The 25081-nt window shown below is 36.7% G+C and overlaps 1 pseudogene; it reads right to left on the bottom strand.

The window, feature by feature from the left end:
- Window positions 1–18390: 18390 nt before the first annotated feature.
- On the bottom strand, window positions 18391–20539 carry LOC143670614 (heat shock protein HSP 90-alpha pseudogene; annotated as a pseudogene).
- Window positions 20540–25081: the final 4542 nt, after the last annotated feature.

The following is a 25081-nucleotide window of genomic DNA, read 5'->3' as shown; positions in this document are numbered from 1 at the left end:
GTTCACATCAGTGGGACCATACAGTATTTGTCCTTTACTTTTTGGCTGGACTCACTCAGCATAATATTCTCTAGGTCCATCCATGTTATTACATGCTTCATAAGTTTATCTTGTCTTAAAGCTGCATAATATTCCATCGTATGTATATACCACAGTTTATTTAGCCATTCTTCTGTTGATGGACATTTTGGCTGTTTCCATCTCTTTGCAATTATAAATAACGCTGCTATAAACATTGGTGTGCAAATGTCCATTTGTATCTTTGCCCTTAAGTCCTTTGAGTAGATACCTAGCAATGGTATTGCTGGGTCGTATGGCAATTCTATATTCAGCTTTTTGAGGAACCGCCAAACTCCCCTTTTATAATTAGTAAACTGAAGCAGAAAAAGGTTAAAGTAGTTTTTTCAAGTCAATGCCATCTCTGAAATTTAAACTTAGCCATTGAATTCCTTATTTTCTGCAAACATTACAACATGCAGCCTGTGGGGTCTGCTTCCTGAAGAGCACAAGTCTCTTCTCTAAAATGGGAATCTTACAGCATCCACTGCATCAGATTATCTTGATGATTGAATGCATGAGTGCATGTTTAGCACACATAAACTTGCCAGCTGCTGCTAAGCACTGTGCAAATATTGGCTATCATGGATAATAAAGTTGGACTCAAAAGTGTTGATAGTAATAGTCACAAGATGTTCAATCCTATGTTAAATGAATAGCAGAGCAGTTGGAAACAATTTAAATATAGAAATTCAGAAACTGTCAATTAAACTGAGGCATAAATACTTGATAGAATATCAATTTTAGATCTATTCTCCATAGAATATTATGCACTCACTGAAAATACATTTACCATAAATGTTTCTTTGCCTAGGAAAGTGCGCCAGGTGTATCCAACATTTTAAATACTACAATAATACTGCTAATAATAATAAAACTCTCCACAATTCAGAGATTACATTCTGATGCTTCCTGAAGCAGAATGCTGTACATGGTTTTATTTCCTTTCCTTTTCTAAAGGAGCAGGTGATTTTTTTTTCTATTGATGTTTCTTTTTGTAATTAGAGAAGTTGTGAAAAACATGATTGTTAAAAGGCAATCATGCAGAAAATACATGATTCCCATAAACCACCCCACCTTACATTGGTGTGGAACATTTGTTACTTTTGAGGACATACTTTTTTTAAATCATAGTTTCATTTTATTTTAGCAGTACAACATTTGTAACAATTGATGAAAGATCATTGAAATAGTTCTATCATCCATTATTTACATTAGATGTGTTATTCCCCACCTACCATTCTATTATTACCACCTTGTATTAATATCATGTATATGTTATAACCCATGAAAGAACATTTTTATACTTGTATTATTAACTTTGCTCCATCATCTACAATAAGGTTCACTGTGCTGTACCACCTTATGTTTGAACTTTCAATCTTTATTCTAGGAATATATACATCCAAAGTTTCCTCTTTTTAACAACTTTGACATATATAGTACAGTGCTGTTGATTATACACACAGTGATGTAATACCATTACCACCATTTAATTCCAAAGCCTTACTATCAGCCTAACTAAAATTCTATACAAGTTAAGCACAAAGTCCACATTCTCTAACACTAATCTCCTAGTACCATGTACTTCAGATTCTAACTCTATGAGCTCACTTATGACAATTAGTTCATAATGGTGGGATCATACAATATTTGTCCTTTCGTGTCTGGTTTACTTTACTTAATGTAATGTACTCAAGGTTCATCCATGTTGTATGCATGATGGTATCATTCATTTTTATATATGAATAATATTCAATCATACATATATACAACATTTATTAATCCATATGATTGATGGGCACTTGGGTTGCTTCTATCTTTTGGCAATTGTGAATAATGTTGCTATGAACATCAGTGTGAAAATGACTTTTCAAATTCCTGCTTTCAGTTTTTCTAGGTATATACGTAGAAGCAGAATTTCCAGAACATACGACAATTATGAACTTAGCTTCCTGATGAACCCTGAAAATGTCTTTCACAATAGCTGTAACATTTTATATTCCAACCATAAGTAAATAATTGTTTCTACTTCTTGACATCTTTTCCAACATTTATAGTTTTCTATTTTTTAATATTGCCATTCCAGTAGGTGTGATGTGAAATCTCATTGCAGTTTTTATTTGCATTTCCCTAAGCACTGGTGATGTTGAATGTCTTTCCATGTACTTTTTAATGATTTCCATTTACAGTTTGGAAAACTGTCTAGTCAAATCTTTTGCCTATTTTATAAATTGGGTTGTTTGTCCTTTTATTGTTGATTTATATGATTTCGTTACATATTCTGGATATTAAACTTTTATTGGTCATTTAGTTTCAAAGTATTTTCTCCCATGGAGTAGCTTGACTTCATTTTTTTTTTTTTAGTTTTTTTTTATTAATTAAAAAAAATAAACTAACACAACATTTAGAAATCATTCCACTCTACGTATGCAATCAGTAATTCTTAATATCATCACATAGATGTATGATCATCATTACTTAGTGCATATGTATCGATTTAGAAAAAGAAATAGCAAGACAACAGAAAAAGAAATAAAATGATAATATACAGAAAAAATAAAAATAAAAATAAAAAATACAAAAATATATAAGAAAAAACACTATAGCTCAGATGCAGCTTCATTCAGTGTTTTAACATAATTACATTACAATTAGGTAGTATTGTGTTGTCCATTTTTTTTTTTAGAAATCATACCATTCTACATATGCAATCAGTAATTCTTAACATCATCACATAGATGCATAATCATCGTTTCTTAGTACATTTGCATCGGTTTAGAAGAACTAGCAATATAACAAAAAAAGATATAGAATGTTAATATAGAGAAAAAAAGTAATAATAGTAAGAACAAAACAAAACAAAACAAAACAAAACAAAAACCTATAGCTCGGATGGAGCTTCATTCAGTGTTTTAACATGATTACTTTACAATTAGGTAATATTGTGCTGTCCATTTTTGAGTTTTTGTATCTAGTCCTATTGCACAGTCTGTGTCCCATCAGCTCCAATTACCCATTATCTTACCCTGTTTTTAACTCCTGTTGAACTCTGTTACCAATGACATATTCCAAGTTTATTCTCGAGTGTCGATTCACATCATTGGGACCATACAGTATTTGTCTTTTAGTTTTTGGCTAGACTCACTCAGCATAATGTTCTCTAGGTCCATCCATGTTATTACATGCTTCATAAGTTTACCCTGTCTTAAAGCTGCATAATATTCCATCATATGTATATACCACAGTTTGTTTAGCCACTCGTCTGTTGATGGACATTTTGGCTGTTTCCATCTCTTTGCAATTGTAAATAACGCTGCTATAAACATTGGAGTGCAAATGTCCATTTGAGTTTTTGCCCTTAATTCCTTTGAGTAGATACCTAGCAATGGTATTGCTGGGTCTTATGGCAATTCTATATTCAGCTTTTTGAGGAACCGCCAAACTGCCTTCCACAGTGGTTGCACCATTTGACATTCCCACCAACAGTGGATAAGTGTGCCTCTTTCACCACATCCTCTCCAGCACTTGTCATTTTGTGTTTTGTTGATAATGGCCATTCTGGTGGGTGTGAGATGATATCTCATTGCGGTTTTGATCGGCATTTCTCTAATGGCCAGGGACATTGAGCATCTCTTCATGTGCCTTTTGGCCATTTGTATTTCCTCCTCTGAGAGGTGTCTATTCAAGTCTTTTTCCCATTTTGTAGTTGGGTTGGCTGTCTTTTTGTTGTTGAGTTGAAAAATCTCATTATAAATTCTGGATACTAGACCTTTATCTAATATGTCATTTCCAAATATTGATTCCCATTGTGTAGGCTGTCTTTCTACTTTCTTGATGAAGTTCTTTGATGCACAAAAGTGTTTAATTTTGAGGAGTTCCCATTTATTTATTTACTTCTTCAGTGCTCTTGCTTTAGGTTTAAGGTCCATAAAACTGCCTCCAATTGTAAGATTCATAAGATATCTCCCTACATTTTCCTCTAACTGTTTTATGGTCTTAGATCTAATGTTTAGATCTTTGATCCATTTCGAGTTAACTTTTGTATAGGGTGTGAGATATGGGTCTTCTTTCATTCTTTTGCAATGGATATCCAGTTCTCTAGGCACCATTTATTGAAGAGACTGTTCTCTCCCAGGTGAGTTGGCTTGACTGCCTTATCAAAGATCAAATGTCCATAGATGAGAGGGTCTATATCTGAGCACTCTATTCGATTCCATTGGTCGATACATCTATCTTTATGCCAATACCATGCTGTTTTGACCACTGTGGCTTCATAATATGCCTTAAAGTCAGGCAGTGCAAGACCTCCAGCTTCGTTTTTTTTCCTCAAGATGTTTTTAGCAATTCGGGGCACCCTGCCCTTCCAGATAAATTTGCTTATTGGTTTTTCTATTTCTGAAAAATAAGTTGTTGGGATTTTAATTGGTATTGCATTGAATCTGTAAATCAATTTTGGTAGGATTGACATCTTAACTATATTTAGTCTTCCAATCCATGAACACGGTATGCCCTTCCTCTATTTAGGTCTTCTGTGATTTCCTTTAGCAGTTTTTTGTAGTTTTCTTTATATAGGTTTTTTGTCTCTTTAGTTAAATTTATTCCTAGGTACTTTATTCTTCAGTTTAGTAAATGGGATTCGTTTCTTGATTTCCCCCTCTGCTTGTTCTTTGCTAGTGTATAGAAATGCTACAGATTTTTGAATGTTGATCTTGTAACCTGCTACTTTGCTGTACTCATTTATTAGCTCTAGTAGTTTTGTTGTGGATTTTTCTGGGTTTTCGACGTATAGTATCATATCGTCTGCAAACAGTGATAGTTTTACTTCTTCCTTTCCGATTTTGATGCCTTGTATTTCTTTTTCTTGTCTAATTGCTCTGGCTAGAACCTCCAACACAATGTTGAATAATAGTGGTGATAGTGGACATCCTTGTCTTGTTCCTGATCTTAGGGGGAAAGTTTTCAATTTTTCCCCATTGAGGATGATATTAGCTGTGGGTTTTTCATATATTCCCTCTATCATTTTAAGGAAGTTCCCTTGTATTCCTATCCTTTGAAGTGTTTTCAACAGGAAAGGATGTTGAATCTTGTCAAATGCCTTCTCTGCATCAATTGAGATGATCATGTGATTTTTCTGCTTTGATTTGTTGATATGGTGTATTACATTAATTGATTTTCTTATGTTGAACCATCCTTGCATACCTGGGATGAATCCTACTTGGTCATGATGTATAATTCTTTTAATGTGTTGTTGGATACGATTTGCTAGAATTTTATTGAGGATTTTTACATCTATATTCATTAGAAAGATTGGCCTGTAGTTTTCTTTTTTTGTAATATCTTTGCCTGGTTTTGGTATGAGGGTGATGTTGGCTTCATAGAATGAATTAGGTAGTTTTCCCTCCGCTTCGATTTTTTTGAAGAGTTTGAGGAGAGTTGGTACTAATTCTTTCTGGAATGTGTGATAGAATTCAGATGTGAAGCCGTCTGGTCCTGGACTTTTCTTTTTAGGAAGCTTTTGAATGACTGATTCAATTTCTTTACTTGTGATTAGTTTGTTGAGGTCATCTATTTCTTCTTGAGTCAAAGTTGGTTGTTCATGTCTTTCCAGGAACCCGTCCATTTCCTCTAAATTGTTGTATTTATTAGTGTAAAGTTGTTCATAGTATCCTGTTATTACCTCCTTTATTTCTGTGAGGTCAGTAGTTATGTCTCCTCTTCCATTTCTGATCTTATTTATTTGCATCCTCTCTCTTCTTCTTTTTGTCAATCTTGCTAAGGGCCCATCAATCTTATTGATTTTCTCATAGAACCAACTTCTGGCCTTATTGATTTTCTCTATTGTTTTCATGTTTTCAATTTCATTTATTTCTGCTCTAATCTTTGTTATTTCTTTCCTTTTGCTTGCTTTGGGATTAGTTTGCTGTTCTTTCTCCAGTTCTTCCAAATGAATAGTTAATTCCTGAATTTTTGCCTTTTCTTCTTTTCTGATATAGGCATTTAGATCAATAAATTTCCCTCTTAGCACTGCCTTTGCTGCATCCCATAAGTTTTGATATGTTGTGTTTTCATTTTCATTCAACTCAAGGTATTTGCTAATTTCTCTAGCAATTTCTTCTTTGACCCACTCGTTGTTTAGGAGTGTGTTGTTGAGCCTCCACGTATTTGTGAATTTTCTGGCACTCCACCTATTATTGATTTCCAACTTCATTCCTTTATGATCCAAGAAAGTGTTGTGTATGATTTCAATCTTTTTAAATTTGTTAAGACTTGCTTTGTGACCCAGCATATGATCTATCTTTGAGAATGATCCATGAGCACTTGAGAAAAAGGTGTATCCTGCTGTTGTGGGATGTAATGTCCTATAAATGTCTGTTAAGTTTAGCTCATTTATAGTAATATTCAGATTCTCTATTTCTTTATTGATCCTCTGTCTAGATGTTCTGTCCATTGATGAGAGTGGTGAATTGAAGTCTCCAACTATTATGGTATATGAGTCTATTTCCCTTTTCAGTGTTTGCAGTGTATTCCTCACGTATTTTGGGGCATTCTGGTTCAGTGCATAAATATTTATGATTGTTATGTCTTCTTGTTTAATTGTTCCTTTTATTAGTATATAGTGTCCTTCTTTGTCTCTTTTAACTGTTTTACATTTGAAGTCTAATTTGTTGGATATTAGTATAGCCACTCCTGCTCTTTTCTGGTTGTTATTTGCATGAAATATCTTTTCCCAACCTTTCACTTTCAACCTATGTTTATCTTTGGGTCTAAGATGTGTTTCCTGTAGACAGCATATGGAAGGATCCTGTTTTTTAATCCATTCTGCCAGTCTATGTCTTTTGATTGGGGAATTCAGTCAATTAACATTTAGTGTTATTACTGTTTGGATAATATTTTCCTCTACCATTTTGCCTTTTGTATTATATATATCATATCTGACTTTCCTTCTTTCTACACTCTTCTCCATACCTCTCTCTTCTGTCTTTTTGTATCTGACTCTAGTGCTCCATTTAGTATTTCTTGCAGAGCTGGTGTCTTGGTCACAAATTCTCTCAGTGACTTTTTATCTGAGAATGTTTTAATTTCTCCCTCATTTTTGAAGGATAATTTTGCTGGATATAGGAGTCTTGGTTGGCAGTTTTTCTCTTTTAGTAATTTAAATATATCATCCCACTGTCTTCTAGCTTCCATGGTTTCTGCTGAGAAATCTACACATAGTCTTATTGGGTTTCCCTTGTATGTGATGGATTGTTTTTCTCTTGCTGCTTTCAAGATCTTCTCTTTCTCTTTGACCTCTGACATTCTAACTAGTAAGTGTCTTGGAGAACGCCTATTTGGGTCTGATCTCTTTGGGGTGCACTGCACTTCTTGGATCTGTAATTTTAGGTCTTTCTTAAGAGTTGGGAAATTTTCAGTGCTAATTTCTTCCATTAGTTTTTCTCCTCCTTTTCCCTTCTCTTCTCCTTCTAGGACACCCACAACACGTATATTTGTGCTGTTCATATTGTCCTTGAGTTCCCTGATCCCCTGTTTAAATTTTTCCATTGTTTTCCCGATAGATTCTGTTTCTTTTTGGAATTCAGATGTTTCATCCTCCAAATCACTAATTCTATCTTCTGTCTCTTTCAATCTATCATTGTAGGTATCCATTGTTTTTTCCATCTTTTCTACTTTATCCTTCACTTCCATAAGTTCTGTGATTTGTTTTTTCAGTTTTTCTATTTCTTCTTTATGTTCAGCCCATGTCCTCTTCATGTCCTCCCTCAATTTATTAATTTCATTTTTGAAGAGGTTTTCCATTTCTGTTTGTATATTCAGCATTAGTTGTCTCAGCTCTTGTATGTCATTTGAACTATTGGTTTGTTCCTTTCACTGGGCCATATTCTCAATCTTCTGAGCGTGGACAGTTATCTTCTGCTACTGGCGTCTGGGCATTTGGTCAGATTTCCCTGGATGTCGGACCCAACAAGGTTGTAAGATTTTCCTGTGAAATCTCTGGGTTCTGCTTTTCTTATCCTGCCCAGTAGGTGGTGCTTGTGGCACACGTTCGTCTCAAGTGTTTGGAGTGGATCCCCCCAGTCACCAATCTCCGCGGCCTGGGTATTTCCGATCCAATTCTCTCCATTGGTTCAGGGGCCGCGCGTGGTGTGGCCGTCAGCTGCCGCGGCTTGAGGGGACCCTGTGGCTGGTCGCCGGCCGCAGCGGGCCCGGGTAATTCGCCACCGGACCAGGATGTTGCCCGTGGGGAAGGGGCGTCAGTCACCGGCCACCGCGGCCTGGGAAATTCCCCACCGGACCAGGAATCCGCCCATGGCGGTGGTGCCCCACAGCTTGGATAGCCCTCTGATCCGAGACTCGTAGCCGCAGACTCGAAGCCGAGACTCGAAGCTGCCCGCAAAAGAGGGGCGCCGGCCGCCTCGGCTTGTGAAACTTGCCTCTCTGAGACTCTCAGCCAGCCCGGGAAGGAGGGAGGGAGTAGCTCTGACTGCCACAGCTGCCACTGCTCGGGAAATCGTGCGCTGCTCGGGGATCTCACCCCAGCCGAGTCTCGCAGTCAGACTAGCCAGTCCAGCCTGGGGTACGCTGTGTGTCCATTCCCTGCTGTAGCCCCGGGAGCTATTCTGCACTCTTTCAGTTCACCTAGTAGTTGCTTTGGAGGAGGAGGAATTAAGACGCACGTACCTTACTAAGCCACCTTCTTGGAACCTCTCCTTGACTTCATTTTTTTGACAAAGTCCTTTGGGGCGCAAAAGTTCTTAATTTGGGAGGTCCTGTTTGTCTATTTTTTCATTCATTGTTTGTGTTTAGGTGTAAAGTCTCAAGAAACAATTGTCTACTACAAGATATTAAAGATGTGTTACTACATATTCTTTTAGGAGCTTTAAGTTCCTGGTTCTTATATTTAGAACTTTGATCCATTTTAAGTAAATATTTGTGTATGGTGAGTGATAGGGATTCTCATTCATTTTTTTGCATATGAATATCCAGTTCTCCTAGCACCACTTGTGGTGCTTTTCTTTCCCAAAGTAGTGGACATGGCAGTCTTGTCAAATAGCAATTAGCCATAAATGTGTGTGTCTATTTCTGTACTCTCAAGTTGATTCCATTGGTCTATTTATCTACCTTTATGCCAATAGCATGCTTTTATGACCTTGTAACTTAGTTTAGATGAAATTTTATTGAGGAATATTCATATACCATTTAATCATGCAAAGTATGCAATCAATGCTTCTCAGTATCATCATATAGTGTACTCATTACCATCAATTTTTGAACATTTTCATTACTCCAAAATGATAGCAATAAAAGTAAAAGTAAGAAAGAAACCCCAAATCATCCCATACTCCTTACTTCCCTGTGCCATTTGAAACTATTACATACCCCAGAAAAGAAAATGGGGCCAGACCTATTGCTTGGGGCAGAAAACTTTGATTGGATTGCTTCCATTGAGACACAACACACCCAGTTATGAGTGTGACTTTTTGGTTAGATTACTTACATGAAGATGTGACACACCCAATGTTTAGTGTGTCCTTTTGATTAGATGGAGATGTGATTCTACCCATTCAAGGTAGATCTTGATTAATTTACTAAAGTCCTTTAAAAGGGAAATATTTTGAAGAAAGCTCAGATTCAGACACTTGTAGAAAAGACATGACAGAGCCAATAAAGCTAACACAAGACACAGCCATTCGGAGATGCAGCTCCCAGCAGACATCATCATGTGTTTTCCCATAAGATGCTAAACAAGCCAAAAACTGGAAAGAGCTAAGAAAAGCCAAGAGATGAAACCCACATCTGGAGAATCCAAGTGAGGAACCCCCACAGGAAACAGAGGCTGAAAGCAATGGAGCCCAGGAGTAAGGGAAAGCAGATGCCAGCCAGGAACTTTCCCAAATGACAGAGTTCTTCCAGATGGCATCAACCTTTCTTGAGTGAAGGTAATCTCATGTTAGTGCCTTAATATGGACATTTTCTCATCCTTAGAACTGTAAACTTGTAATGCAATAAATTCCCTTTATAAAAGCTGCTCTGTTTTTGTATATTGCTTTCAGCAGCATTAACACACTAATATACATCCTGTATTATATATATATATATATATATTTCTTTTTCTTTACTCTCTTACTCATCTGTCGATACACTGGATAAAGGGAGCATTAGTCACAAGTTGTCATAATTTCATGGTCACTCTCTAAAAGCTATATAGCTAAACAATTATCTTTGAGAATCAAGACTGCTGGATTATAGTTCAACAGTTTCAGATGTTTCCCTCTAGTTACCCCAACACACCAGAAACTAAAATGGTGTATCTATATAATGCATAGGTATAACCTCTAGAATTACCTCTCAACTCTTTTTGAAATCTCTCAGCCACTGAAAGTTTTTTGGATTTCATTTTCTCTTCCCCACTTTGGTCAGGAAGTCTTTCTCTATCCCATGATGTCTTGGCCAGGCTCATCCCTAGGAGTCATATCCCATGTTGCTAGGGAGATTTACACTCCTTGGAGGTAATGTCCTATGTAGGGGGTTGGGCAATGAGTTTACCTGCAGTATTAGCTTAGAGAGAGAAAAACTGACCAACAAAAGAGGTTCTCTGGGGTTGACTTTTAGGCAAACTTATAAGTAGTCTTAGCTTCTTTGCAGGAAAAAGTTTCATAAGGGCAAGCTCCAAGCTCAAGGACTTGCATGTTAAAATGCTGTCTACAATGTTTACATGAATATTAGGTCTTCCCCAAGTGGGGAATTTTAATATTTCAAGTCTCTAAAGGGGAATTTGCAAATAATTTTTTATCCTTTGCCCAGATTACTCTGAGGATATCAAGACATTACCCTAAACTGTAAAAATCAACAAATTCTCACTCCCTATTCAATGTTCCATGTAATTATAGTGTTCAAATGAACTAACCATACAATTAAATAGATAGTGTGCTCCAGAAAATTTTACATTAAATAAAAGTTTCTACATTTGGTCTCACTCAGAAGTTGAAGTCTTGAAATATGGTCAATATCTTCCTTTACACTTTCATCCGATGTACTTCAGTTCTAACCAGATCAGCTTCAGTCATATCTCTAATTGAAGTCTGATCTTTTTTTTAAGTTTTTTAAACAGTTGCTTCATGGCATAATGCTGACTTTCATAGCTGCAGAATTCTAGCTTTGAGTCTCAGATGTCACACCAACACTTGCATTTTCATGGAATGACCAGGTTATGCACAAACAGCTCAGCATCTTAGAATTTACAGAGAACAGTTACAACTCAGGAGTCAATGTGACTACTGTAAGAGCTTACAACCTATGAATGTTTATAATAAACCTTCCTCTGATAACCTGTGCTCTTGAATTCAATTCTCAGTTTGCAAATTACAGTCAGTCCATTGGTGAGGCATTATAATATATGTATTTTCATTTCTGGCTTCTTATTTCACTCAAATTAGTGTCCTCAAAGCTCATTCACTTATTTGTATGCCTCAAAATTTATTTCCTTCATGTAGTCGCTCAATATTTGATTCTAATGTATACACCACAGTTTGCCCTTCTGTTCATCAGCTAATGTAACCTTAGGCCACATCCATCCATTACAAATTGTGAATACCACCACCATAAACACCAGTGTGTATATGTCCACTCATGTTCCTGCTTTCAGTTCTTTCAAGTATATATCTAGTAGGTTTGCAGAATCATATAGCAACCCTATACATAGCCTACTGTGGAACAGCAATGCTGCCTTTCAGAGGTGCTGTATCATTCTACTTCCCTAATGACAGTGACTAGGTAGCACTCTGTTCACATTTCCTCCAACTCTTGAATATTTCTTCTTATTCTTAAGTGATTTTATTCACACAACATACAGTCCAACCTAATTAAACAATAAGTGATTCCTGCTATAATCATATTGTTATGTATTCACTATCATGATTTATATGAGGACATTTACATTTCTTCCTCAAAGAGAGGCTAGAAAAATGAAGAATAAAAATAAAGAAATAAACTGAAATAAAATAAGAAACAACACCATCAAGAGTCCCATAACCCTCCATATCCCCCTCTTAATGACACTTAGCATTGTTATATAACTTTGCTCCATTTACTGGAAGCATATTGCAAAGTTACTGTTAATTAGAGACATTAGTTTTCATTGATTGCATTTTTTCCATATACCATTCCATTTTCAACACCTAGCATTATTTACATTTATGGTTCTCCCTCATGTGAAAACATTCTTATATTTGTACATTTAGTCAGCCACCATCATTGTCCAATATATAATTTGCTAAGTTATACAAACAAGTCTTTATCCACTCTCTTTCCTTCCAGTGTCAAACATATCCCTGGCCTTCCTATTTCGAACATACTCACACATAGTTTTGTTCGGTGTACTTACAATAATGCTACCATCAGATAGTTTAACTATCTGAAAATATTCATTTCTGTATGTTTACAGAAAAACATTCTGTAGAAAACATTCATTTCTGGATGTTTGCAATAAATCCTTTTGAACATTCTGTAATCCTTCAGGATCAAAAGCCTTGCTCTATGCTTTTCTATCACCTGAAAACATGTGTTCTCAAAATAACTCTAAAAGTTCACTCATTAATATTATTTCATATTAGTGAGACCATGTAGTATTTGTCCATTTGTTTCTATCTACTTTCACTCAACATAATGTCCTGAAGATTCATCCACATTTCTGTTGGTGTTATAAATTTATTCTGATATATCTCTTTCTCTCTCTTTTTACCATTGCTGATAGTCTTCATTTCTACACTCTTCTCCAGACCTCTCTCTCTCGTCTTTTCCTCTTTGCTTATAGTGTTCCTTTTAGTATTTCTTGTAAAGCAGGCCTCTTGTTCCCAAATTCTCTCAGAATCTGTTTGTCTGAACATATTTAAACTTTCACTGATTTTTAAGAAAAGTTATCCCAGATATAGAATTATTGGTTTTTTAATTTAAGTATCTTAAAACCTTTTCTCTTAAGTATCTTACATATGTCATATCACTGCCTTCTAGTCTCCATAGTTTCTGCTGAGACATCTGCACATAATCTTATCAAGCTTCCTGTGTATGTGATGGATCACTTTTCCAGTGCTGCTTTCAGAATTCTCTCTTAGATTTTGGAATTTGACAATCTGATAAATAAGTGTCTTAGAGTAGATCTATTTGGATCTATTCTCTTTTGGGTATGCTGTACCTCTTAAATCCATAATTTTAAGTCTTTCATATGAATTGGGAAATTTTCAGTGATTCTTTCCTCTACTGTTATTTCTGTCGCTTTTCCCTTTGCTTCACATTCTGGGACACTTTTAACACGCATATTCATACACTTCATGTTGTCATTCAGTTCCCTGAGATCCTGCTCATATTTTTCCATTCTTTACCCATTCTACTGTTTTGTGTGTTGTTTTTCAGTTGTCCTGCCCTCAAGTTCATGAATCCTTTTTTCTGCCTCAAAGCTGCTATTGTAAGTCTCCATCGTGTTTTCCCTCTCTTCTTTGTGACTTTCATTACCATAAGTTCTATCATTTGCTTTTTCAAGTTTTTAAGTTCTTCTTTATGATCACTCTATATTTTCTTTATATCCTTCATCTCTTTTGCCAAAATTTCTCTCAACTCATTTGCTTGATTTTTGAATTGATCTAGCATACTTGTTTGAATGCCTTTAATTACTTGTTTCAACTCATTTAAGTGTTTATTTTTTCCTATGAGTGGGCCATATCTTTTTTTGTGTGGTATGACTCATAATTTTTTGTTGGTATCTAAGAATCTGATTTCCTTGATTACTTTATTTTAGGAGTCATTTTCACACTTTTACATAGGGTTTTCTCATTGTTTGGCTTTTTTCTGTCTGTTCTTTGGCAATTAGTTCAACTTTTTCTAGACCTCTAGCATAGCTTCTGTTTTTCTCATCAGAATTTTTCAGCTCTTGTTTTTTAAATTAAATCCTTGCCTGTATGGAATCTTTCTTTTAGGAGGGTCCCCCCAGATATGATCAACTCAAATCAGATTTTCCCAGAAAAGAAAGGCCAAGGTCTCAGGAACAGGTGTAAGTAGTATCATGTATTCCTGAGGATGAGACTCAGCAGGTTGTCTGCCTTTTCTGTGGTGTCTCCATAATCTGTGCTTTGCCTATCCTGACCTGCCAGTGATGATTGTCATACCATAGCTCCTCACTGGCATGGTGTGGGAACTTTAATTCTCAGCTTGCCTGGGTGCAGTTGATTCAGAGGCTGAGGTGGAAGGCAAGCTTAAGCTGTTTCTGATTCCCAGCTCCTGGGGTCTGAATTCTCTGAAGGAGGGACACCTCTTGGGCTGGGAACCACCTCCTTTCTTTTCAGGAAGATACACCCTTTAGGGAATTGTCTCCTTCACTTGACTTGTTATTTGTCTCTCTGGCTTATTTTAACTCTGCCCTTGCCTGGGTCAGCAATTACAATTGAAATTGCCTGAAGCTTTCTCTACTGAGATATTTAGAATACTTTCAAAATGGAAATAAAATAAAATCTCTTTTCAGAGTTTATCCCCAGTCCCCAGGGTTTGCTACTCAAGAGCCAAACTTGGCATCTGCCTATATGTGCCCTTTTCCTTGGGGCACAGCCCTTTTCCAGTATACTGAGCTCAGGAAACTCCAAAGTGCCCTTTTTATTTTCTTCATTAACCCCATCTTCTCTCTGGCAGCAGAAATCTCAGGGTTACTTTCCTGCTTCCTCTGGATTTATCTGTGCTTTCAGCATGTATTCAGTTGTGCACATTTTTCAAAATTAAAACCACAATTGGAGCTATGTTGAAAGGCCTTCCCTTGCTCCTAGAATAGAATACGTCTTTTTCAACAGGGAAAACTTTCCAATATACTTCCATACAAGTGTGGGAGGGGTACCAGATTCCCCAGTTTGGAGGTTTTATTTAGAGTTCTTGGCTGAGATCTTGTTCCTTCCATCCATTCCAGATTTGTGTATGATGCGTGTTTGTCATCGATGTCCCCCAAACAGTTGTTCCAGCCAGTTCCTGGCAACTTACTACCTTCTCTAGAGGACAAACTACATTCCACACCCCTCTACACTGCTATCTTGGCCAACCTCTCTCTAATGTGCTTCAAGGCAAGGAAGTGTGAGTCCTCCAACTTTGGTCTTTGTTCTTTTTCAATATGTTTTGGCTATTCAATTCCCTTACCTTTCTAAATAAAATTTGATGATTGGTTTTTGAATTCTTACAAAGTAGACTACTGGAATTTTGATTGGGATTGTGTTGTATCTGTAAATCATTTGGGTAGAGTTGCTTACAATCCATGAACCCAGAATGTCCTTTCATTTATTTAGACCTTATTTTATTTCTTTTAGCAATGTTTTGCAGTTTTCTGTGTACAGGTCCTTTATATACTTGGTTAAAATATTCCTAGATATTTTATTGTTTCATTTGTTATTGTAAATAGATTTTTTTTTCTAGATTTCCCCCTCCTTGGTCTTCTGTCCCACTACACCACTGAACTTGTTTATCAGCTCTTGTAGCATTGTTGTAGATTTTTTGGACTTCCTATATATAGGATTATGTCATCTGCAAATATCAAAGTTTTCTTTCTTTCTTTCCCATTTGGACATCTTTTATTTCTTTTTATGGTCCAATTTTTCTTGCTAGAAATTCTGGCACAATATTGAATAACTGGTGACAGTGAATGCCCTTGCCTTGTTCCTAATCTTACAAGGAAATCATTCAGTTTTTTACCATTAACTAGGATGTTAGCTGTGGATTTTTCATATGTCCTTTATCATGTTGAGGAAATTTCCTCCTATTCCAATCTTTTGAATTGTTTTCATCAAAAAGGATGCTGAATTTTGTCAAATACTTTTCTGCATGTCAAGGGAAACTATCATGTTTATTTCCCCTTCATATTGTTAATGTGGTGAATTATTTTAATTGATTTTCTTGGTTGAACCACACTTGCACATTGGGATCAAACTCAGTTGATAATAGTGCATTATTCATTTAATGTTCTGCTGGATTTGATTTGCAAACATAGAGTATATTGTGAGTATATTTGTGCTGATATTCATTAGAAAAATGTGTCTGTAATTTTCTTTTCTTGTAGTACCTTTATCTGGCTTTGGTATTAAGGTTATGTTGGCCTTATAGAGTAAGTTATGTAGTATTTCTTCTTCTTCAATATTTTGGAAGCGCTTTAGTAGGAATGCTTTTAGTTGTTCTTGGAATGATTGATAGAATTCACCTGTGAAGCCATCTGGTCCCAGGCTTTTCTTTGTTATGAGATTTTGATGACTGATTCTATCTCTTTACTTAAAATGCACCTGTTGAGGTTTTATATATCTTTGAGAGTCGGTATAGGTTGTTTGTATATTTTTAAGAATTTGCCTATTTCACCTAAGTTGACTAATTTGTTAACATACATTTGTTCAAGGTGTCTGCTTATGATCCTTTTTATTTCTGCAGGGTCAATAGAAATGTTCACCCTCTCATTTCTGATGCTATTTATTTGCATCTTCTCTCATTTTTCTTTGTCATTCTAGCTAAAGATTTGTCAGTTGCATTGATCTTTTTTAAAAAACCTTCTTTTGGTTTTGTTAATTCCATCTATTGTGGAATTAAACTCAATTTCATTCCTTTCTCCTCAAATATTTGCTATTTATTTTCCTCTGCTTGCTTTGGTATTAGTATGATGTTCTCTTTCAAATTACCCCAACTGTGCAGTTAGGTCTTTGATTTTAACTCTTCCTTCTTTTCTAATTTAGGCATTTAGGGTTATAAATTTCCCTCTCAGTACTATCTTCACTCCATTGTATAAGTTTTGATATGTTGTGTTCATGTTTTTATTCATCTCAAGATATTTACTGAGCTTTCTCACAATTTCTTCTTTGACTCATTTCTTGTTTAGGAATGTGTATTTTAACATCCATATATTTGTGAATTGCCCAGTTCTCCACATGGTTTTGATTTCCAGCTTCCTCCCATTATGGCCACAGAGAGAGCTTTGTATAGTTTCAGTATATATAAATTCATCAAGAGTTGTTCTGTACCCTACCATGTGTTCTGTCATTGAGAGTGATCATGATCACAGGAGAAGAATTTATATATCCTGTTGCTTTGGGATGCAATGTTCCATATATGTCTGTCAAGTCTAGTTCATTTAACATATTATTTAAGCTCTCTGTTTCCTCAATGATCCTCCATATAGATGGTCTACCTATTTATGAGAGTAGGGAACTGAAGTTTCCAAATGCTATTTCAGATACATCGTATTTATTTTAATTTTGCCAGTGTTTGCCTCATGTATTTGGGGCACCAGGTTACATGCATAAATATTCATGATTGTTATTTCTTCTCAGCAGAAAGCACTTTTTATTAATATATAGTGTTTTTTTGTCTCTTATAGCAGTTCTGTGTTTAAAGTCTACTTTGTCCTATATTAGTATTGCTACCCTAGCTCTTTTTGGTTACTGCTTGCATGCAGTATATTTTTCCATCCTATCAATCTATTTTTGTTTGTATCTAAGATGAGTCCCTTTTAGACAGCATATGGTTAGATCATTCTTTTGATACATTCTGCCATTCTATTTCTTTTGATTAAAGAGTTTAATCCATTAACCTAAAGTGTTATTACTGTACAGGCAGTACTTATTTCAGCCATTTTATCCTTTGCTTTATTTCCCCTACAACTTGTCTTTTTGTTTACCAGTATGTTTTACCACCTTTTTAAGCAGAACAGTATTTGGGCACTACATATGTACTCACAAACCTGGCGGCGCCTTTCCCCTGCTTTAGAGCAGTATAAGCAGTCTTAGAATTGTGCTAGTCTAAATGATATGTTACTTTGAAAATAAGCCCTATAGATGTTTGCTCCAATTGAGCTGGTTTAACATATTATCTTCTAGAGGCCTAGTACATGCAATGTTGTTAATTACAGGAGATGGAACATTTACCAAGTAGATCCTCAAAGATGAATGTCATTAAAGATGTCTTTTAAACATCAAGGTACATGCCTTAGAACACACACTACAGTGATAGATTTGGCCTACTAAGGAGTCCTCTGGCTAGTTAAACACTTGAGACCACAAAGTTAACATTAGGTTACATACGTCTTATAACAAATGTTACCTCAATCAGCTAAAATATGTCAACATGAAATAAGAAAATAACTAACTAGCTCTGCTTTAGTGCCTGAAGTATCACGGTATCACACTTTGAAGTAGAAAGAAATATCTTCCCCTTAAGTAGTTGTCATGTCATGCAGATTTTTATAATGTTAACAAAAATTGTTGAAAATACATTATGGGCAGGAATGAAGAGTAACTATTAAAATTAGTATGCATATTCTACAAGCAGAGCTCAGTCCACTGCCTCCACACATGAGATGTCATCTCCCTCAAGAGGCAGCATTTCTTCAGTTACAGCAGCACTGCTATCATCAGCAGTAAAGTTGTCTTCATTAATACACAGGCTGAGTTTGATCAACCTGTAGATCTTGTTGCCATGTGTTTGGAGTCTTCCAGACTGAAGCCAGAAGACAAGAGAGCAATTTCATAAAGTAAGATGACCAGATTCTTCAGAGACTTATTTTTATCAGCGTCTGCCTTCTACTTTAAGCTTTCAATAATGGGATGGTCTGAGTTGACCTTCAGGTGTTTCTTTGCTGCCATGTAACCAATCATTGAGTTGTTCCTTAGGGTTTGAGCATTCTTGATTCTTTCCATATTTGCTTATGACAATGCAGCATGGGGACATGACCAATTGGTTTGACACTACCATCTTTTCAACTTTTTTTTCAAGATGTCTTTCATGATTTTGGAGAGGTTTTCAGGCTTTGCTTTTCCCTCTTCCTGTTTCTTTTTATTTTCTTCATCTTCTGGAAGTTCCAAACCTTCTTTGGTGACAGACATTAAAATCTTCCCCTCATATTCCTTCAGCTGATGGGCATAGTATTTATCAATAGGCTTGATCATACAGATTAATTCTAGGCCATGCTTCTGGAGATGTTCAGCAATGGTAGAGCTGGGAAACTGGTTCTTCGTTTCACAAGTAACATAATAGATATGTTTCTGGTTTTCCTTCATTCTGGTGCAGTGCTCGACAGAAACCATCTTATCACCAGAAGCAGGTGTGCAATATCTTAACAGCTCTGAAAGCTTCTTCTGATTTTGAGAGTCATGTATTCCAAGCTTAATATTTTTAGAGAACTGCTCATAAATCTTCTTGTAGTTCTCTTTATATTGTCAGTTCAATGATGAGCTCTAAGTACTTTTTGACTAAATTCTTTCTGATAACTTTCAAATTTTTACTTTGCGACAACACCTCATGGAAAATATTTAGAGGGAGATCCACTGAGTCCTCCACACCTCTAATGAAATTAGATATTAGGGATCAGCTCCCAACAAGAATCCATGATTAAAACCCTACATACATACAAATTAATGTTCTTTTTCTTTCTGCTTCTGAACAGGTCAAAGGGAGCACATCTTGGGACAAAGAGAAGGGTTCTAAATTCCAACTCCCCTTCAACCAAAAAAAATCATTGCCAAGTGGTCTACCCAGTTGTTGGTCAAGATCTTATACAATTCTTAATATTCTTCATTGGCAACATGGTCAAGATTCCTGGTCCAGATGGGTTTTGTTTTGTTAAGTTCTTCTTATCAATGTACTTTTCCTTGATCATCTTTTTCCTGTTTTTTTTGTCACCATCCTTCTTTTCTTCTTCTTCTTCATCAGAACTAACATCCTCTATTTCTGAGTTGTCATCAGATGCCTTTTCTTCTATTTCTTCTTCTTTATCTTCCTTTTCTTCAGCCCCATCATCACATATTTCTTTTTCAAGGTTTTTCTCCAGGAAAAGAGTAATTGGTTAGCCAATAAATTGGGAATGTTTCTTCACAGTCTCCTTTATTCTTCTTTCCTCCAAGTATTCAGTTTGGTCTTTCAGTTGCAGCATAACCTTTGTTCTATGACCCATGGGTTCAATTGTGTTGGTCCTAACCATGAAGGAGCCTTCTGCCAATGACTCCTAGACATACTGCTCATTATTGTTGTGCTGGGTGATCACTATCACCTTCTTGGCCAACTGGTAGGCAGAGTAGAAACCCATCCCAAATTGGCCAATCATGGAGATGTTGATACTCTCCTGCACTACCTCCATGAATGCCTTGGTGCCAGACTTAGTGATGGTGCCTAAGTTTTTGATCAAGTCAGCCTTGGTCATCCTGATGCTGGTGTCCATGATGGTGAGCATTGAGTCTTGTTTTGGGGGGATGAGATTGATATGAAGCTTCTTCCCAGAGTCCAGTTTGCTGGGGTCACTCAAGCTCTCTGATTAAATTTTGTCCAGAGTGTCCAGCAAGTTTGAAATTAGCTCCCTCAGAAAGATCTCTTTGTTTAAGTAGAAAGTGTTGCTGATCAAGGACATCAGGTTGGGGACCTCTGTCTGTAAGGCAAATGTCTCCACCTCTTCCTCCTCCATGGGCTGGTCTTGGGTTTGGATCTCCTTGGGTATCTTGGCAATAAGGCTGCACAAGTTTCATGCCACAGTGACACCAGGATGCAGCAGCAACTGGTGCACAACTCCCACACCTCTTTTTTTTAGATGTGAGCCCCCCAGAATGTGGCATCTTCTCCAGAAGCCTCTTGAACCTTCTGGAAGAACCCTTCCCCTATCCTTTGTTTATTCTATGTCGTATCTTATACTTGTTCTCTTTTGACACTTTTAGTTAACCTTACTGAAATCTTCATTTCTACACCCTCCTCCAGACTTCTTGCTCCTGTCTTTTCCTTTCAGCTTGCAGAACTTCTTTTAGTATTTCTTGTAAGGCAGATCTCTTGTTGATGAACTCTCTCAGCTCTGTTTATCAACATTTTAAATTCTTCCTCATTTTTGAAGGATCATTTTGCCAGATAAATTATTCTTTGAAATCAGTTTTTCTTTTGCAATGCCTCATATATATCATACATTTGTCTCCTTATCTCATGGTTTCTGATAAGAATCAGCAGTTAATCTTATTCCTTTTCCCTTTTATGTGATTAATTGCTTTTCTCCTGCTGCTTTCAGGATCATCTTCTTATCCTTTGCATGTGACATACTGATTAGTATGCCACATTAAGTCTATTAGGATTTATTCTGCTTGTAGTATAGTTCTGCTACTTGGATATGTATATTTATGTCTTTCATAAGAATTGGGATATTTTTTGGCCATTGTTTTCTCAAATATTCACTTTTTCCTTTCTCTTTTCTTACTGGGACCCCCATGATGTGTATACTTGTGCATTTTGTGTTCTCATTCAAGTTCCTGAGACCCTGCTTATTTTTTTCCCATTATTTTCTCTGTATTTTCTTCAAGATATAGATTGTCCTGTGTCCTGTCATCTAGTTTGCTGATTCTATCATCTACCTTTTCAAATATTCTGTTGTATGCCTATCATGAATTATTAATCTCTTCTATTGTGCTTCTTATTTCCATAAATTCTGTTATATTTCTTTTCATACTTTTGAATTCTTCTTTATGATCAATGTCTTTTTAATATACTTTTTCTCTATAGAAATATTTTTCTGCATCTCCTTGAATTGATTTAAGAGATTGCTTGAACATCTTTGATTAGATGTTCTAAATTCTGTATCTCCTTCAAAATTTTAATTTGTTCCTTTGTGTCATATCCTCTTGTTTCTTAGTATGGCTTGTAATTTTTTCTAATGTCTAAGCATTTGATTATCTTGATGAGTTTATTCTGAACCTCAGTTTCTCTCTCTTGCCTAGGGAGATATGTTATCACACTTTGATACTTAGCTCAACTTATTCTAGAACTTTAGAATTGTCCATGTTTAACTGATTAGATGTTTATCAACTTTTTTACTTCTAATTCTTGCTTTGACTATGTGGTACAATTTTTAAGATTTCAATATTTATGCTATTATTTCACCCCTTGGAGAAAACTTTCTTTCCTCTCTTCCTTCTCCGGGAATCTTAATCTGTTCTGTTTGTTTTTGTTTTGCCTCCATAATAGTTTTGCACTTTTTTTTAATTGTCTCTATCTGCTTTCATTGGAGGGCAAATTCCAGAAGGAGATCATCCTGCAGATCACTTTCCAAAGTCAATATTCCACATTTGGAATAAGGCCAAGGGACTCATAAGTAGGGCTCAGATCAGCTCCAAAGAGCTCTCAGAGAGAGTCAAGAAACACCAAATACCTTTTGGACATTTCCTCAGTGCTGCACTTCCCTGGCCTGTCCTGCAGATGGCACCCATTAGCAAACTCTTCCCTGCAGTCTTAAGGAGGCACTGTCTTTAAACTTCACTGACTCCACCCCTGACAGGGGTATTGTTGAAACAATGGCTACACATGTGTTTTTCCAGGGTGGGTTGAAACAGAAGCTCCAGTCAAGACACAGTGATCCAAATTTGCTAAACAAAAGCTGGGATGAGTGCTTAGCTATGTCTCTCTCACAATTCTGGGGAAGAGTATATTTATGTCCATTTGTGTCTGCAGCAACTAGCTGTAGGAGCCAAGAGTTAAAACAAGACTTGCAGGTTTTGTTGGGAGCAGCTGGCCTTAGGATGGTGGCAGTAAACTGTGGAGATTGTTATGTAGAGCAGTCTGGAAGGAAGAGAATGTTTGTTTACCCCAAACGGTTATTTTAAGTATGAAGGAAGAACACTGAAAGATAAGAACTTTGTTCCCTCAGGAAATGCATGCATGCCTATTGTCATCCTGTGGTATATAACCAGGATCTGGTTAAGAATAAAGTTGTCTGAAGTCTGTCTGAAGTAAATTCAAGCTTCAGACCCCCTGAGCCTGCCATGTCTTTCTTTCTCTCCTTCTTCCTCTCTTTCTTTCTCATCATTCCTTAATATCCTTCGAGCTCCATTTCAACAGGAAGCAACAACTAGCCGTGGCTGGACCCCAAGAGTGGGGGCCCATCTTGTGAGTGAGGATGGGCACTAGCAGACACTGCTGGTGGCTCAGTGTGAGCAATTCACTGTTTTTTACCAGTTTCTCAGTCTCTTCATTCTTGCTTTTACTGGATGCTGTACAGTGTTCTTCTGTCACCTGGAGCCCCAGAACAGTTGTTTCAGACAGTTTCTTCCTGTGTAATAAGTGTTTTGGAGGAAGGAGTGAATCCTGGCTCTTCCTATTCTGTCATCTACCTCACAAATCCTTTTCCCACCAATAGTGTCTTTAATATTCATATTTCTACTAACAATCAATTCAAGGTAATATATATTTTTTCTGTTCTTTTAGTTTGATAAGGGGGACAAAATGCAACCCATCAAAGATGTATTGTTTTGTTTTTTGCATGGGCAGGCTCTGGGAATTGAATCCGGGTATCTGGCATGGCAGGTGAGAATTCTGCCACTGAGCCACCACTGCACTTGTATTGGTTTTTAATAAGGGGAGTTATTTAGTTACAAATTTACAATCTCTCAAAGGAAAGGCAGCTAGCTTTATCTGGGTTTCTCTGTCATATGGGAAGGCACACAATGATGTCTCTGGCCTTCCCTCAAGGTTTCTGGGTGGCAGTGGCTTTCCCTGGGGTATTTCCTTTCTGAATCTTCAAATTTCTGCATCTGAGCTGCTGAGATCTCTTCTGACCTCTCTCTTTTAAGCCTCCAGCTAATTAAATGTCACTCATTGCAGAAGTCACTCCTCTTAGCTGACTGCAGATGTAATCAGCCAAAAATGAATTTTACATGTTGATAATTTAAGTCCATAGGAACAGAACAACTGGGCACTGTCACCTGGCCAAATAGATACCTGAACATAAGTGTTACAAAGTTGACCCCTTGTCAACTTGGAAATTACATGCCACCTTAAATCATACTTAATCACTAAATAGAAAACAGAAAGACATATTTTTCACAATCTCTAAATAGAAAGCAACAACAGGCATATTTTTCCCTAACAATGCTCATTTGTCCTACATACAATGCACTAGGACTTTTTATGGGCAAAATATATTTGTTTCATCACAATAGCACAAAAGCTTTAAACTATTTCAATAACAATTTGAATACAATACTAACTCAAAAGTAGTTCAAAATCTCATGAAAGTCATTTACAGGCATGGCCTGTCTCAAGGCAAAATTCTCCTCTGGCTGTGAACCTATGATTTTAGAACAAGTTATCTGCTTCCAATATAGAAAGAAGGAGCATTCATAGGATAAATGATCCCATTGCCACAGGGAGAAATTGGAAGGAAAACAGGGGTTACAAGACCTAAATAATTCTGAAAACCTGCAGGGCAAACTCAATTAGATTTCAAAGTATGAGAGTCATTCATCCTCAGGGCTGTAGAAAGCAGCAGTATCACCATTTCCAAGGACCTATGTGGTGGCTTTGTTCTCTCCAAAATCTGGGATGAAGCTTGCAGCAGTGAGGAGCATGAGGGAGACCACGATTTTTGGGCCTCACCCTCCTCAAGCATATGGGTGGCACATGAATTCTCTGCCATCTTCAGGGTACATACTCAACCCCTTCAGAACAGTGGGGTGGTGGCTAGGCTCCAACCAATCATGAGGGAATGTGCTCTACCTTCTCTGATGTCTGAGGCAACAGAATCCTTCCTGTACATCGAGAAAGAAGACCCACCCACTTCCTACAGAGTAAACTCACCTTCATCACATGCACAGGTGGATCTGCTCTCACAGCCTGAGATTTCTTGGCATCAAATCTTAGCTTCCTTGATTATGCCTCTGAGGCCATCTTCTTTCAGTCTGCCCCTTTTCTATCCCTTTCAGTCCATACTGGCAGTGGCTCTATTTATATAGTTCTCAGAAAAAATCTTTTGACTTGGTATGCAGCATAGAGAATCAAAATCATCAGACAATACGACATTCCAAAAAACCTTTGTGGATAACTCCATCTCCACTCCCAGCTTGTTTAGGCTGAATGGCTCCATGTTTCATTAATTCCTCACATGGGCCACTTTTCTCTGGAGTCTCACTCTATGGAAACCCAGTGTATTCCAGACCATCTATTTCTAGTTTCTTTGCACCCCAACATTCAGTTCTTAGATTATCCCTTTCTTATCACATTTTAC

Source organism: Tamandua tetradactyla, chromosome X, assembly GCF_023851605.1.
Source record: "Tamandua tetradactyla isolate mTamTet1 chromosome X, mTamTet1.pri, whole genome shotgun sequence".
Taxonomy (NCBI): Eukaryota; Metazoa; Chordata; class Mammalia; order Pilosa; family Myrmecophagidae; genus Tamandua; species Tamandua tetradactyla.
The sequence above is the reverse complement of the archived record's forward strand: the minus strand, read 5'-3'. Positions and strand labels throughout refer to the sequence as shown.